Source organism: Pteronotus mesoamericanus, unplaced genomic scaffold (assembly GCF_021234165.1).
Source record: "Pteronotus mesoamericanus isolate MK-2021 breed Mesoamerican mustached bat unplaced genomic scaffold, CSHL_Meso_final contig_90, whole genome shotgun sequence".
Classification (NCBI taxonomy): domain Eukaryota; kingdom Metazoa; phylum Chordata; class Mammalia; order Chiroptera; family Mormoopidae; genus Pteronotus; species Pteronotus mesoamericanus.
In genome coordinates this window covers 33961257-33974027 of record NW_026555277.1, presented here as the reverse complement: position 1 = coordinate 33974027, position 12771 = coordinate 33961257, and the positions used below count along the sequence as shown (strand labels likewise).

The 12771-nt window shown below is 43.0% G+C and overlaps 1 pseudogene; it reads left to right on the top strand.

The window, feature by feature from the left end:
• The first annotated feature begins 240 nt into the window (after positions 1–240).
• LOC129080671 (60S ribosomal protein L24-like) lies at positions 241–11249 on the top strand (annotated as a pseudogene).
• Positions 11250–12771: the final 1522 nt, after the last annotated feature.

Here is a 12771-nt window from a genome sequence, read left to right as displayed (position 1 = left end):
AAAATTTTGGAGCAAGGAAATGGACATCAGACCCCAGTGGGAAATGGATCCCCACTGATAAAAAGACAAAGGAAGGAAAGTGTAATTTTGGGGGAGTGGAGAGAAGACAGACCCCTTGGTTCTCAGAGTGACTCTGGGCCTGTGTCCGTGTTCCGAGGAGGGACGGACCGGCACGCAGACTTTGGGTTCTCGTGCATCACAGAGGCACAGGGAGAGCACAGTAGCCAGGCCTGGGCGGGAATGGGGCCCTCTGGGCAGGGCCGTCCAACTCAGCTCCCACCGCTGAGCCCTGGAGGTCCGGAGGAACAAAAATGAATGTGAGCCATACCATCAGAGATTTAGGTTAAATGCTTTATGTGAAAGTTTGCAGTAGTGTTCTAGGCAGACAGACGCTCCAGGGGTAAAATAATATCAGCAGAGCACCTTCAGGATAAAACTGGAAATAAAGAGCTTCTGTGAATATTTATGCAAAAGCCACCCCAGGAGAATCTGACCGTGGTTGAGGTTACCAAGTGTACTTCACCTTCCTGTGCCCTACCTTATGCCGCAGTTCCTAACTACATGGCCTGAGGCCCCAGAAACTATGTATCAGGCTTACGGGGCCCCATTAAGATTTCCTGAAAAATAGGGTTTGAAGAATATAAATATAAACAAACAAACCTGCATTGTTTCTTTTGTTTTAAATCTAGAATCACGGTGAAAGATTGTTTTACTGTTTTTGTAGTATAAGTCTGAGCCAAGTCCCAGGCTGAATTGATAGTCTTAAACAGCCGTGTGAGCTCGGTGCTTCAATGATTTCCATGTTGCAGACGATCGAAAATGCCAGGAGATAGTTTTGTTTTGTTCACTCCTTTGTCTCAGTACCTACAACGCTGGCTCAGTAAATGTATGTTGAATTAATGAGTGAAGCTAAGCAACATGCATAAACCTCACAGCTGCTTAGAGGTGGAGCTGGGGTCCCACCTAGGCTGGCCTACCTCCAGGGGCTGAATTCTCAGCCAATGCCTCTGCTTCCCTCTTTCCTGCTGGCTGCTGAAGTCTGGGAAAGAAGTCAGGGCGTGCTGATAGAGGTAGCTCCCTGCATGACACTTAGAGGTAGCATGTCCTTGGGAATGACTAGCTGTACGATGATTTCTCCAGGGTCATTTAGACATTACAAACAATCCAGGGCTCCTCTGGTCTTGGAATATGTTTACATATTAGCTGTGAAAGCAGAACACTCTGTATAATATAATTCTCTAGATTTTTGGTAATGCAAAATAATAAATGGTAGGCTACTTACCAGAAATCTCTAGATACAAGCAGTTGTAGTTAGTTCTAGGATCACTTAGCAATTGCTTGAGGCCTTTGAAAGTCTCTGAAAACAGGCAGTTGAGGGAGTTTCCCCTAAGAAATTATCAACTTTAGGACTTGGAAGTTACACACAATTCTTAAATAAGCCCTATACCTTTTAGGCTCAGTCTCCTCAAAGGTGAACAGATTGAGTTTGCATCTCTTTGTGTGATTAACATAAGCACCCTGTGTTGGTTGAAAAGATTCATTATCTGGGGAAGAACTTAAAAGGCAAGATGGACACCTTCAATTTAGGTAATTGTTGGATGTGATGGAGTGCTCTTCAGAGGAGTCCGCATGGAGCGAGGGTGGGGAGAGGCACCCCCCACTAAGCCTTGGAAAGGCTGTCAGAACCCACAGGCAGCAAACACCTAAGTGGAGGAAGCATGACATATGGGATCAGAAACCCTGGTTTTTAGCTCAGGTTCCATTCCTAGCTGAGTAGCCTTAAGCAAAATCACTCAGTGTCTTTGAGGTCATTTTTTGTCCTCTGTAAAAGTGGCAGTGACCTTGCCTGACTTTCACATTGTAGGATGCAATGAGATGGCTGCAAATTCCTTGTAAGTGCTCTGTACAAGGCTGGGAATCATTGTCGTCATCGTAGTCATCATCATCATCGCTACACAAGGTTTAAGAGGACTCGCAGATGAGCAAGACACTGTATTTCCATCCAGCCTTATAGAACCTGGAGTTAGTACAGTCTTGAGGGCCTCTTAAAGGAAGAGAATACAAAATTATAAATAGCAATGTAGCACACAAGTGTTTGAAAGGGCTTTGTTGGGTTCATACCAAATGCACCTCTGCCTCAACAAGAAGTGGCATAATAGCTGTTAGGAGCATGGGCTCAGGGAGGCACACTACCTGAGTTCAAATCCTGGCTTAACTGTGTGACCTTGGGCAAGTTACTAAACCTCTCTGTGCCTCAGTTTTTCATCTGTAAAAAGGGTTGTTGTGAGGATTAAATAACATGTAGCAGTGGTGGCCTATAGTATGAAATTTAAGGGTTTATAATCCCCTTTTTTTCTTCACCTCCTTTCAAGGATCTTTTCATGTGGAAGAATGCAATGTAACAAGTACAAATGTTACTTAAAGCAGAGTGTGGTGAGTGCTGTGAGGAAGTACAAACCTTGAGCTCTGGGCCAGAGGAGGGCCAGCTATATCTACTTGGACAAATCAGGAAGGCTCCATAAAGGACAAACAGGGAAAGTTTCAAGGGGTAATGCATTCCTGGCAGGGAAAAGCCCCCATGCAGGCTTGGGGACCCAGTTGACATATTTGTGACCACAGAGGTCTACATTTGCAGACCGGAGAGGAAGTGGGAGAAGAGCTTGGGAAGGCAGACTGGAGCCATAGTGTGAGGGCCTGGGCCCAGGCGGGGGCATCGCAGGCAGTGGAGACAGAGAGGATGAGAGCGTGTGGGCTTGGGGAAGATGAACCCAGCAGCGGGCCGGATGGGGCAGGGTCGGTGCCCCCTCTATCATCCTGGCAGGCCCTGGAGTCCTTCCCCGTTAACAAGCCAGACTATGTAAAATAGGCCACCAACAAAACCGGGAAGAGCAATCATTTCTTTAAAGTCTGATGAGCGAACCTCCAGTTTGTTGTTTTTACATTTCTTCCACTCCTAGTCGTGGTTGAATGGAGTTTCTCATTCTAGTCCCATCGATGTGAAAGGCGGGAGTGTATCTGCCTGTGAGGGAATGGGATCGTCACTCAGGACAGTCCAGGGGCCTGGACTCCTGGCTCCGACTGCAGGGCTGAGAAGGGCTGCTCTGGCAAAGGCGCACTCTCTCTCCTAGGGGGCACTTGTCCCATCTCCTCTCATTAGGACTAATGTTGTGCAAGATTTCTTTTGCTGTCACCTTTTAGGGTGCATTTCCTTGGGAAATGTAGTGCTTTCACACGGCTTCCTGGCATTTAGTTTTCTCCCCAGGTAGGTGGGGCTTTTGTATACAGCACATTGCACAACCTGCACAGCCGTGTGTGACAGCCCAGCCGCCAGTCAGGGCTTCATTGCGGGGGGCACCTGGGGTGGGGGGGGCGCTCCCAGGTGTTTCACCCCCTGGGCAAGGCAACTGCTGTGTTTCTCTCTGGAGAGTCAGCCTCCCTGGCCTCAGCGGTCCAAGCCAGTCAGCATCCTTCCCTAGAATGCTCAGAGTTGAAATTAAGGAGAGGATCAGCCTTCTCTGGGTTTGATTATTGAGAACCCTCACCAGCCAGGCCCCTGTATATGGAGGAAGATGTCTGCAGAGCAGAGAAGGATACTCTCCCAGGAGAAAAGTGAAATGCTGGTTAAATGTGAGCATCTTTTCCTATTTTCCCCAAGGACTGATTCCATCCTTGTTCTACTCTAGGTTAAGTGTGACACCTTTCCAGAAAGTTCCTTCTTCTTTTTCCTAAGCCATTTTGGGTTGGCTTCTTTCACTTTTGGGCATACACCCACGGTCTCACCCAGTGCTCATCAATTCAGCTTACTCAACGTGTTTCCCTTCTCTCCAGCATACTAAGGGTTAAACAGATGACCTCATCACTGCCAACAGAGAGAACAATGTGTTAACCCCTAATAACCACAGTAAATGCTTACCTACTGCTTTCCAAATTTCAAAATAATTTTTCAATCAGTAGTTCACTTGATCTGCATAAAAATGCCAAAAAGGCCAGCTAGTCTCTTCCTCACTTTACAGAAAGGCTAGGCCTAGATAAATTCATTGACTTTTCCAAGTTCTCTCATTTATTTCCTGCCAGAACCTGAATATCAACTTACATCTCTTGTTTCCAAATACTTTATACTTTTCCCAGTACCATCTTGCTTTAGGTAGTAACCCAATTCTTAGACTTCCAGATATTGATGAAGGTGAATGAGGAAGATAGTGTGGTCAAGAGTACCTTCATCGGATCTGCAGAACTCTGGCTAGGCAGCTTTCTTCTCTGCCTGCAATGAACAGGGTAGTACAGTTACTTATTTTTGATGGGACCAAGGGAAATAACCCAGGGCCAGGAGTAAGATGAGGCAAGTGAGGTGTGAAGGGTGAACAACTTAAAGAGATACCTATTCTCCAGGTCATTCATGTGCTTGCCCTGGTCCTATAACATCATTAAGGCCATAGCTGCAAAATTCAGAATTGTAGGACATGTAAGATACCTCCTGAAATAAAGACATCTCTTCTAGGCTAAGTGTTAGGAGGTATGCAGAGTAGAAGAATCAGAAGATCAGAATCAGGCACTAGCAGTCAACTCTGTCCTGCCTGGCATCTAGACATTGTCGCCTTAAAGCCTTTGCTCACTGCCTGATTCACTTGGCTAACCACGATCTTAAGAAACAAACTTTTTTTTTGCTCACCTGACACACTAATGTCCTTAAACATAGACTCTTAGGTGAAAGAAAATTACGATTACATTCTGTTGGAAACCTACTAATAGCCAAACAAGTACTAAAAACCAATATTTTTAAATCTAACAAGGAGATCTTAGAGATAATCTATTTCAAGTAAGATTTCTGTCACTTTTAGCCAAAGACTCTTAAATATTATTGCCATACACTTAGGCTGCTCTCATGGATCAAAGCATACTTATTCTTTTTTCTCCCTCTCAGTGTACCAAAAGTTTATCAGATCAGAAAATTGAAACTGATAGAGTTTGTGTGGTTTTTCTCCAGGTCAGCCATATAGCCAGTTGGTGAAAAAGCCTGGATTGGAATCCAGGTCTACTGCTACACAGTCCTCATCCTGCTATATACTGAACTGAGAGAGTTAGTGTCCAAGGTACAAAAAATTGTTAATACTAGTCATTTCATATACATGCGGTACTCTAAATTTTTCTGAGCACTTTGGCGTTTCATTTTCAACTCATGAAAATTTTTAGAATAAACTCTAAGAAAATCGAAGCACAGAATGATTATGTGACTTATCTGAAGAAACATATTGAGGTAATGTCATGAATTTTGTTTTCCTCCACCACAGTTCATGTTTTTCCCCACCAGACTACGTGATAAGCTAAACATTATCTAAAATTATTTATTTTTTTAATAACCACTCATTCCCACCCTCTATTAGTTATCGGTTGCCACAGAACCAATTACTTTGACGCTTAGAGGCTTAAAATAACAAACACATTAACCCACTGTTTCTGAGGGTCAGGAGTCCAGGTGCCACTCATCTGGGTGCCTCTGAGTCAAAATGTGTCCGGAGGTTGCAATCAGGTGTCAGCTGGGGCTGCAGGCTCATCTGAAAGTTCAACTGAGGGATGACTTGCTCCTCAAGTGTTGGTAGGCTTCGGTACCTCACAGGCTGTTGGTTAAGGACATCAGTTCCTCCCTGGCTGTTGGCCAGAGACCTCCCTTGGTTACCCCATGGCATTCCTCAGAGGGAGCACCTGAGAGAGCAAGACCCAGAAGCCCAAGGCACAAGCCCCAAATCCTTTGTGTAACCTAATCTTGGAAGCAACATTACATTACTCTTGCCATGTTCTATTCATTAGGAGCAAGTCAAAAGGCCCAGCCCACAGTCAAACAGAAGAAATTACAAAAGGGTGTGACTATCAGGAGACTGAAGTCACTGGAGCCATTCTAGAGGCTGCCTATCACATATCACGCCCCACAAATTAAAATCACACCTTCAAGAAGCCTAAGGTGAAATAAATCTAGAGTTGAGTTTATTACCCTTCAGTTTTTAAGGAAAAACAGGGTTTTCTTAAAAATTGTAAAGGAAAGAGGGTTATTCATCCAAAAATTATAGCTGGCAGCTTGTTTGATATTTTGAAACCATTGTGCAAAGAGGACACGTATCCCAGAGGGACGGATCTGTGATTCTGCCATCCATCTCTCCCTCTCTTCAGAGCATGCTAATTTCATAGTTTGATTTTTTTTCCACCCGAACTGAAAGCCTTGCCTTCCAGACAGCACAAGTGAATGACACTGCCTGCATGTCAGAAATTGCTACTGACATTTCAATTTTGCTTAATTTTTTTTCTTTCTTTGATAGTATTATGGAGAAAATTTACATTTGAATAAAAAGCAAATAGTGCATGTCAGAGTAAGCATCAGGGAATGTCAAATTGTTTTTTTCCAATTACAACTCTATTTCAAATAGGGTAATGCAATTAAAGGATAATTACTAGAAGCACAAAGCCAAGGTTATGATCAGAAATGGTTACCCTTTCACTTTAAGTCCTGTCTTGCTAAATAAAATATTCCTGAGGGGCAAGTTATGTTTGAAAATAGAATACACTCATCCAGGAACAACCAAACACTTGGCAGTATTGACCAAAACATCTATTTGTGCATAAATATGAGTGTTTAAAAGAGATGAAAAGACACTAAAGGTGAGCCGCATTTTCCTTGGCTTCATCACTCTGATTAATAATGTGATAAATTAGCTGTAGGATGCAATATTAATTAACAATATATTAGTTGCATTTTATTGCCAATAACATAACAAGCTCTGAAATAGTAGTCAGACTAAACTGCTGACGTGGGCTTTTCTACAAACTGAACTGTAGTTTGATTTCTCATTTGTCCAAGTGAAGCATCAGCAGCTGAGTAAAACCAATTACCACAAAACCCACTGAGCCCTCGGCAGCGACTTAGTGCATCAGAGCTTTGCCCAAATATTATTACTTTCAAATTAGAGCCTAGTCTGAGATGGGGAACTGAAGAATTCCTGCTGCTGAAAATAATTCAATATGGCAACCTAGTTGTGTAACACTTTGCAGAGGCAAATAGAAAGCAAAGACTCCTTCCAACTTAGAGACATTTTGAATCCATGACAGTCTACTTCCAGAAGGCAAGCCTGAAAGTATGAGAGTCAGGTATGAAAAAAGAGGCATTTCCTGACTCCCTCAAGTAAAAAATTTTGTAGGAAAATTCCCAGGTTGTACTGTTCATTTTTGAGGCTAAGTGCTGGTTTGGGTGGGGGACACTTTAAGAAAAATATGCAAGGCCGAGAATGGAAAGGTATAAGGAGGCCTAGACAATGGGAGGTATTTCACCTCACTAGGTAGAGAGAAAATCTAGAGCACAAAAATTCAGCAGGTAAAGAGAGAATGCTGAGGTAACATAGAATATGAAGAATTAAAACAAGCATGGCAGGTTCCCAGAGGTATCCCTGTTCATTTATTTATGTACTTTTATCTCCAACACCCCTTCACTTCTTAACCTCTCTCTCTCTGTCTGTGCCTGTCTCTCGCTCCCCCTCTCTCCCTCTCACCTAAGTACAGTCACTTTATATCCCCTTGCTCAGGTTCTTTCACAGCACCTATCATTATCCTAAATGACATTTCGCATAGTTGATTTATTCATTTACCTGTTTGTTGCCTGTATCCCCACCAAAATGTATACTCCATGAGGTCAGGGGATATGTCTATCTGTGCGTTGCAGAACAGTGCCTAGCATGTAGTAGGCTTAGAAATAGTTGAATCAAAGAATGAACTCATTCACCGAACTTACAGTTACCAAATGCCCATTGTCTAAGTGCACAGGATCCAAAGGTGATGATAACATAACTATCGTCCATCGGAGTTTACTAAGGGCCCTCAATGAGCTAAAAGCTTAACATATAGTAGCCTATTTAATCTCACACAACTCTGCAAAGCATGCGTTTCTGGTTTGTTTTTTGTTTGGTTGGTTGGTTGGTTTTTGGGTTTTTTTTTTAGATAAAGATGTAGAGGCTCAAGGAGCCTGTTTTACTTAACGCTTCACAGCTAGAATGAGGTAAATCCATGAATTAAATGGCGTTTGCCACTCTGATTTCAGGCATTGCCATATTCAAAGATGAATGAGATACAGACATGCTGCTTGAGAAGCTCACAGGCTTATACTTTGGGGTTGAAGCATCATTGTCTGTCTCATAAGCATCTTTGCCTTGCACGGCCAGAGGGAGAATCCAGCAATGAATCCCAAAGAACTAAAGATGGACAGTTGCCATTCTGGGAACTTCAGGAATGTCCTCTCTCCTGGCAGGATCTGGGAATCCACACAGTTTGGCCTCAGTGAGGTCAGTTGCTGCTAGAGGTTCGTGAGAGCGGCATATATTCTCACGTTCCTGGTTCCAGGTCTGTATGTGAGCCCAGCAGCTGTCAGGGATCCTGTTTACTTTTAATAAATCTAACAAATGAATGATAAATAAGTGATGAGTCTTCTGCCGCGGAGAATCCAGCAGGGGCAGGACCCAGCCAGGTGCCTGGGAAGCCAAACTCTTCTCCAGCATTTATAGCTGAATTCTAAACAGCTGACACCAAACTCCACAGTCAGTTCAGATCACAGAGTTTCTATGTATTTTACAGGTCACACAACTCTTCCTCTCTCTGGTCCTCTGGAATAAAGAAAGTCCCTCAGCCTATTCATTTCGTGAATTAAAAAAAAAAGAAAAAAGAAAAAAGAAAAAAAGATTTAAAAAGGTCTCTCTCAGTTACAATGTTGTTCATGTCCTTTGACCAGAAAGAGTTAGAGAAAAACTTCAGGATTGATCTGAGGGACACCGAGCCCAGGTTCCATTAAAGTATATTAATGCCAAGGTCTGTGCAATTAGTGAAAAGTCAATTCCCATTACTAGTTAACACTATTGAATATCTGCTTTCTTTAATAAAAAGCCATGTCCAGTACAAAGAGAATAAATCAATAGGTTGGCTGCATTTAGATCTACGCCGCTTTCTTCTAAATGCACAGAGAAACTCCCTGTCAGGACTCCACTGTCCGTCTGCCAAGCGCGGCCTGAGAGCTGGCAGCCAGCCCTGACGTCTTTGCCTGGAATCTTTCATTAGCATGATCTTGCCTTCGCTCTCGTTTCTCTAATCAGAAAATTTGAGTTTTACCCTGTGCTTAAAATATCCTCTCTTTGAGCTTAACCTTGGTTTGTCTCTGATTTGGACTTTTTGGAAAACAAGCTATCAGCAGCTATGGATACATGCTAAACCCCAGCACTGGCTAGCATCAGCCCTCCCTCAAGTGAGGAGAGTGTGGGGCAGAAATAACCTGTTCCAAGGGGCCAAAGGACGGTTAGGGCCCGAAAGAGTTTGTCCCTCCAGGTACACCCTTTCCACTGTTTTACAGCTGGTTCACCCTATCTGCTGCCAATCTTAGAGGCAGCTGGAAGGTTCCAGATTTTCAGCTGTGAAAAGCAAAACAAGATACACCTGTCCTTTGAAGTTTCCAAGTCCCCCGGTTTCCCAGGACCACACGTGAAGGCAGGGCACGTTCACCCTTCTGCGTGCAGGCTGCCCCTCTGTAGCTAAGCCTGGTTACCCATCTTCTTCGGTGAGGCCCACAAGAAGGGGAAAGCTGCCTACCCCTATTCTCATTATAATATTAATACTTAGTTTATTACAGATTAAAAGGACCCTTTGAACCCCACTGTCTCTCATGTACTAGCTGATTATATGTAAGTTACTCTTCCATTGGAATATCATTTTCCCATTAAAGTGAATTATACAGGGTCTGGCAGAAGTAACACCTGCTTGAGTGTGGTTGGTGGGGTAATACTATGGGTGTAATAATTTATAGTTTTAATTTGAACATTTTACCTAAAATGTCATATAGTGTGCTTCAGTATGATATTGTTATATTACAGAATTACATGCTTATGATTTTGTAATAAAAGACTTTGTAAGAAAAGAGGGGTCTTATTTGTGCTGGACCCTGTATTTCCCCAAATCATTTTATTTTATTTACCAGTATGCTCAGTCTTTGAAAAAGGATGTATACTTTGTTCTGTAGGTCAGGTTCACTGTGCAGAATTATATGATATTCTTTTTTTTTTAATCTTTGAGTCCCTATTGTTATCCATTGGTCTGTATTCACTGGTTCAATATTTCTACATCCTTTCTCCCTTCCCAGAGTATGTGTTTGGAGGGATGAGTAGTCTTGGTGGTGATAATAGCTTGTGTCATGGTTTCAGTGAAAGAAAATATTTGAATCCCATTCCTTTCAGGATTCAGCAAAGCAGGATAGATTTTTCTAGATTTTTCAATTGCTCCAAGTCTATTATTTCTTCACCCAAGATGGTGGACATTTCTAAAGAAGTGAGAGCTGGCCGAGCCTCTCTCTGCTTATTCCTGTGGCAGGGGTTCTTCATGCCTCTTACCAAGGTCCCATTCCTCGTCCCCACGTCTGGCCTGCCGTGTCAGATGATCACAAACCAGGCCCCACACTGTGAAACTGCTGATGTCACCCACTGTGCTTAGAGTTAAAGGGAGGAATTTCCTGGGCCACTTCATGGAGCAGCTTATGGAATGAAAATGAGTGAAGCAAACAGTGGCAATTTATACCATCCTAACACAAGGTGAGGAAGTGTTCAATTGTAAGAAGACATTTATGGCTACACAAATAGCCAGTTTTTCTTCACATTCAAGGTTATAGATTTTTGAAAAGGCAGGTTTATTAGGTGACAAGGAAAGATTTAAAAGTCATCAGATAGCTCCTCACCATCTTTCTTTCTTTCTGGCAGCCACAGCCGTGAATGTTGAGTTGTGCAGTTTCAGTGGGTACAAGGTCTACCTCAGACATGGGGATCACTATGCTGCCAGGACCTACGGGAAGGTTTTCTAATTTCTTAATGCCAAATGTGAGTCAGCATTCCTTTCCAAAAGGAACCTTCAACAGATAAACTGGACTGTCCTCTACAAAAGAAAGCACAAAAAGGGACAGTTGGAAGAAATTCAAAAGAAAAGAACCCACTGTGCAGTCAAATTCCAGAGGGCCTTCACTGGTGCCTCCTTGCTGATAAAACGGCCAAGAGGAATCAGAAAACTTAAATTAGGAAAGCTCAATGAGAACAAGCTCTCAGGGCTGCCAAGGAAGCAAAAAAGGCTAAGCAAGCACCTAAAGAGACAGCAATGGCTGCTGCTAAGCTCCCACAGAGGCAGCGCCTAAGCCAAAGATTGTGAAGCCTGTGAAGTTTTCTGCTCCCCTTCTTGGTGAAAAATGCTAAGCTGGCAGATTGTATTTTCAAAGAAAGACCTATTTTTAAAAAAAGACATCAAACAGGCCAGCAGAGTGTTCTGAACAGCTCAGATGCCCCTGCCAAAGGGATACTGACTAAGGAACAGATGTGACTGGATCAAGGGACCACTGATCTTTGTCATCCCAAGTAGATGAAGGCTGTCTACCTGGCCAGAAGCAGTGACTGAATTCCCATTTGGGGATGGAGTTCACAAAGCAATAAGCAGACATTGTCAAGAAATTAATACAGGATGAAGTATGGTAATGAATGTTGGGAAACGAATAAATGCAGTCCCAAGCAATCTGTCTGTGTGACGTGTATATAGAAAAGCTTCCTTTTCAGGGTTTGGCAGTTGTCTTTGGTCCTTTGGCAAATCTACCTATAATGACCCTGAAATAAATAGCAGGAGACAGAATTGGATTAATACTTTTACAAAATATAAATAGATATTTAAAAAGTTCAAAATTCACAAAATTGCCACAAATGCCGCAAACCTTGTGAAGCATCAAGCAGTCAACTTTTCTGGCCTTCAAGACAGGGTGGGAGAAGAGGGGCTTGGAGGGCTGTCAGAGATGTTTCCCACTCTGCTGGTGCTGCTGAGGACCACCTTTGGCAGGAGGCTAAAGTTGCCAAGCCAGAGCTGGCAGAAGTGGATCCATAAAATGAGCACAGGATGGAATGCGCTCTCACATTGGAGTTCAAGTGCATGTTGAGATTTTTATCTAAAATGAATTCTGATTAATATCAACTTGGACTAAAGGAGAAAAACACTCAGGGATGTGTTTATACTTGTTGACATGCATAAGGGATATACCTTAAATCTGAGTCATACACTGGAAGAAAGGACTGTTGAGGAGTGCATAGCACTCACATAGTTTTACCTAAAAAGTCAGCATTCCATTTGTTTCAATGACTTGTCCAATCTCTTCACAACCATAAGAGCAAGCTATGGTTGAGGGCCCTCAACCATTTCCACAACACTTTGTCCTTTTCAGTTATTGACTCAGTTTCTCACCCCAACCCTTCATTTTCCAATCACTTTGGAAATGGACATACCTCGCGTGGATGTTTGAAGGCTCTCTGCTAATACAGAGAGAGGAGAGAGGGTTGAGTTCCATGCTCTGAAGAGGGCATTGCATCCAATGCTATGGACATCACACCCATAAACAAGAACATAGTAAAGCAAGCCCACCCCTTGGTCGATGATACCAGATTCCTACAATCTGCTCTTTATTAAACCTGAGCCTTTGCTTTCAGCCAAGTTAGATCTCTCAGTGGAGACAAGATGGGATTCCAAACTGGTAAGATTTGGAGCTTGGCTCGATAAGCCAAGAAAAAATGGGCTTTTCTACTTCTCTACTCTTAGCTTATGGTCTTCATCCCCTGCATAGACAATCTTACATCATCTAATCTTCTTTCCATGGTTTCTTAACAGATATTATTTCAAAGGGTACCGATAATGGCTTCCCATCTCACTCAGAGTAAACGCAAAGTCCCTATAAGGCCCTCA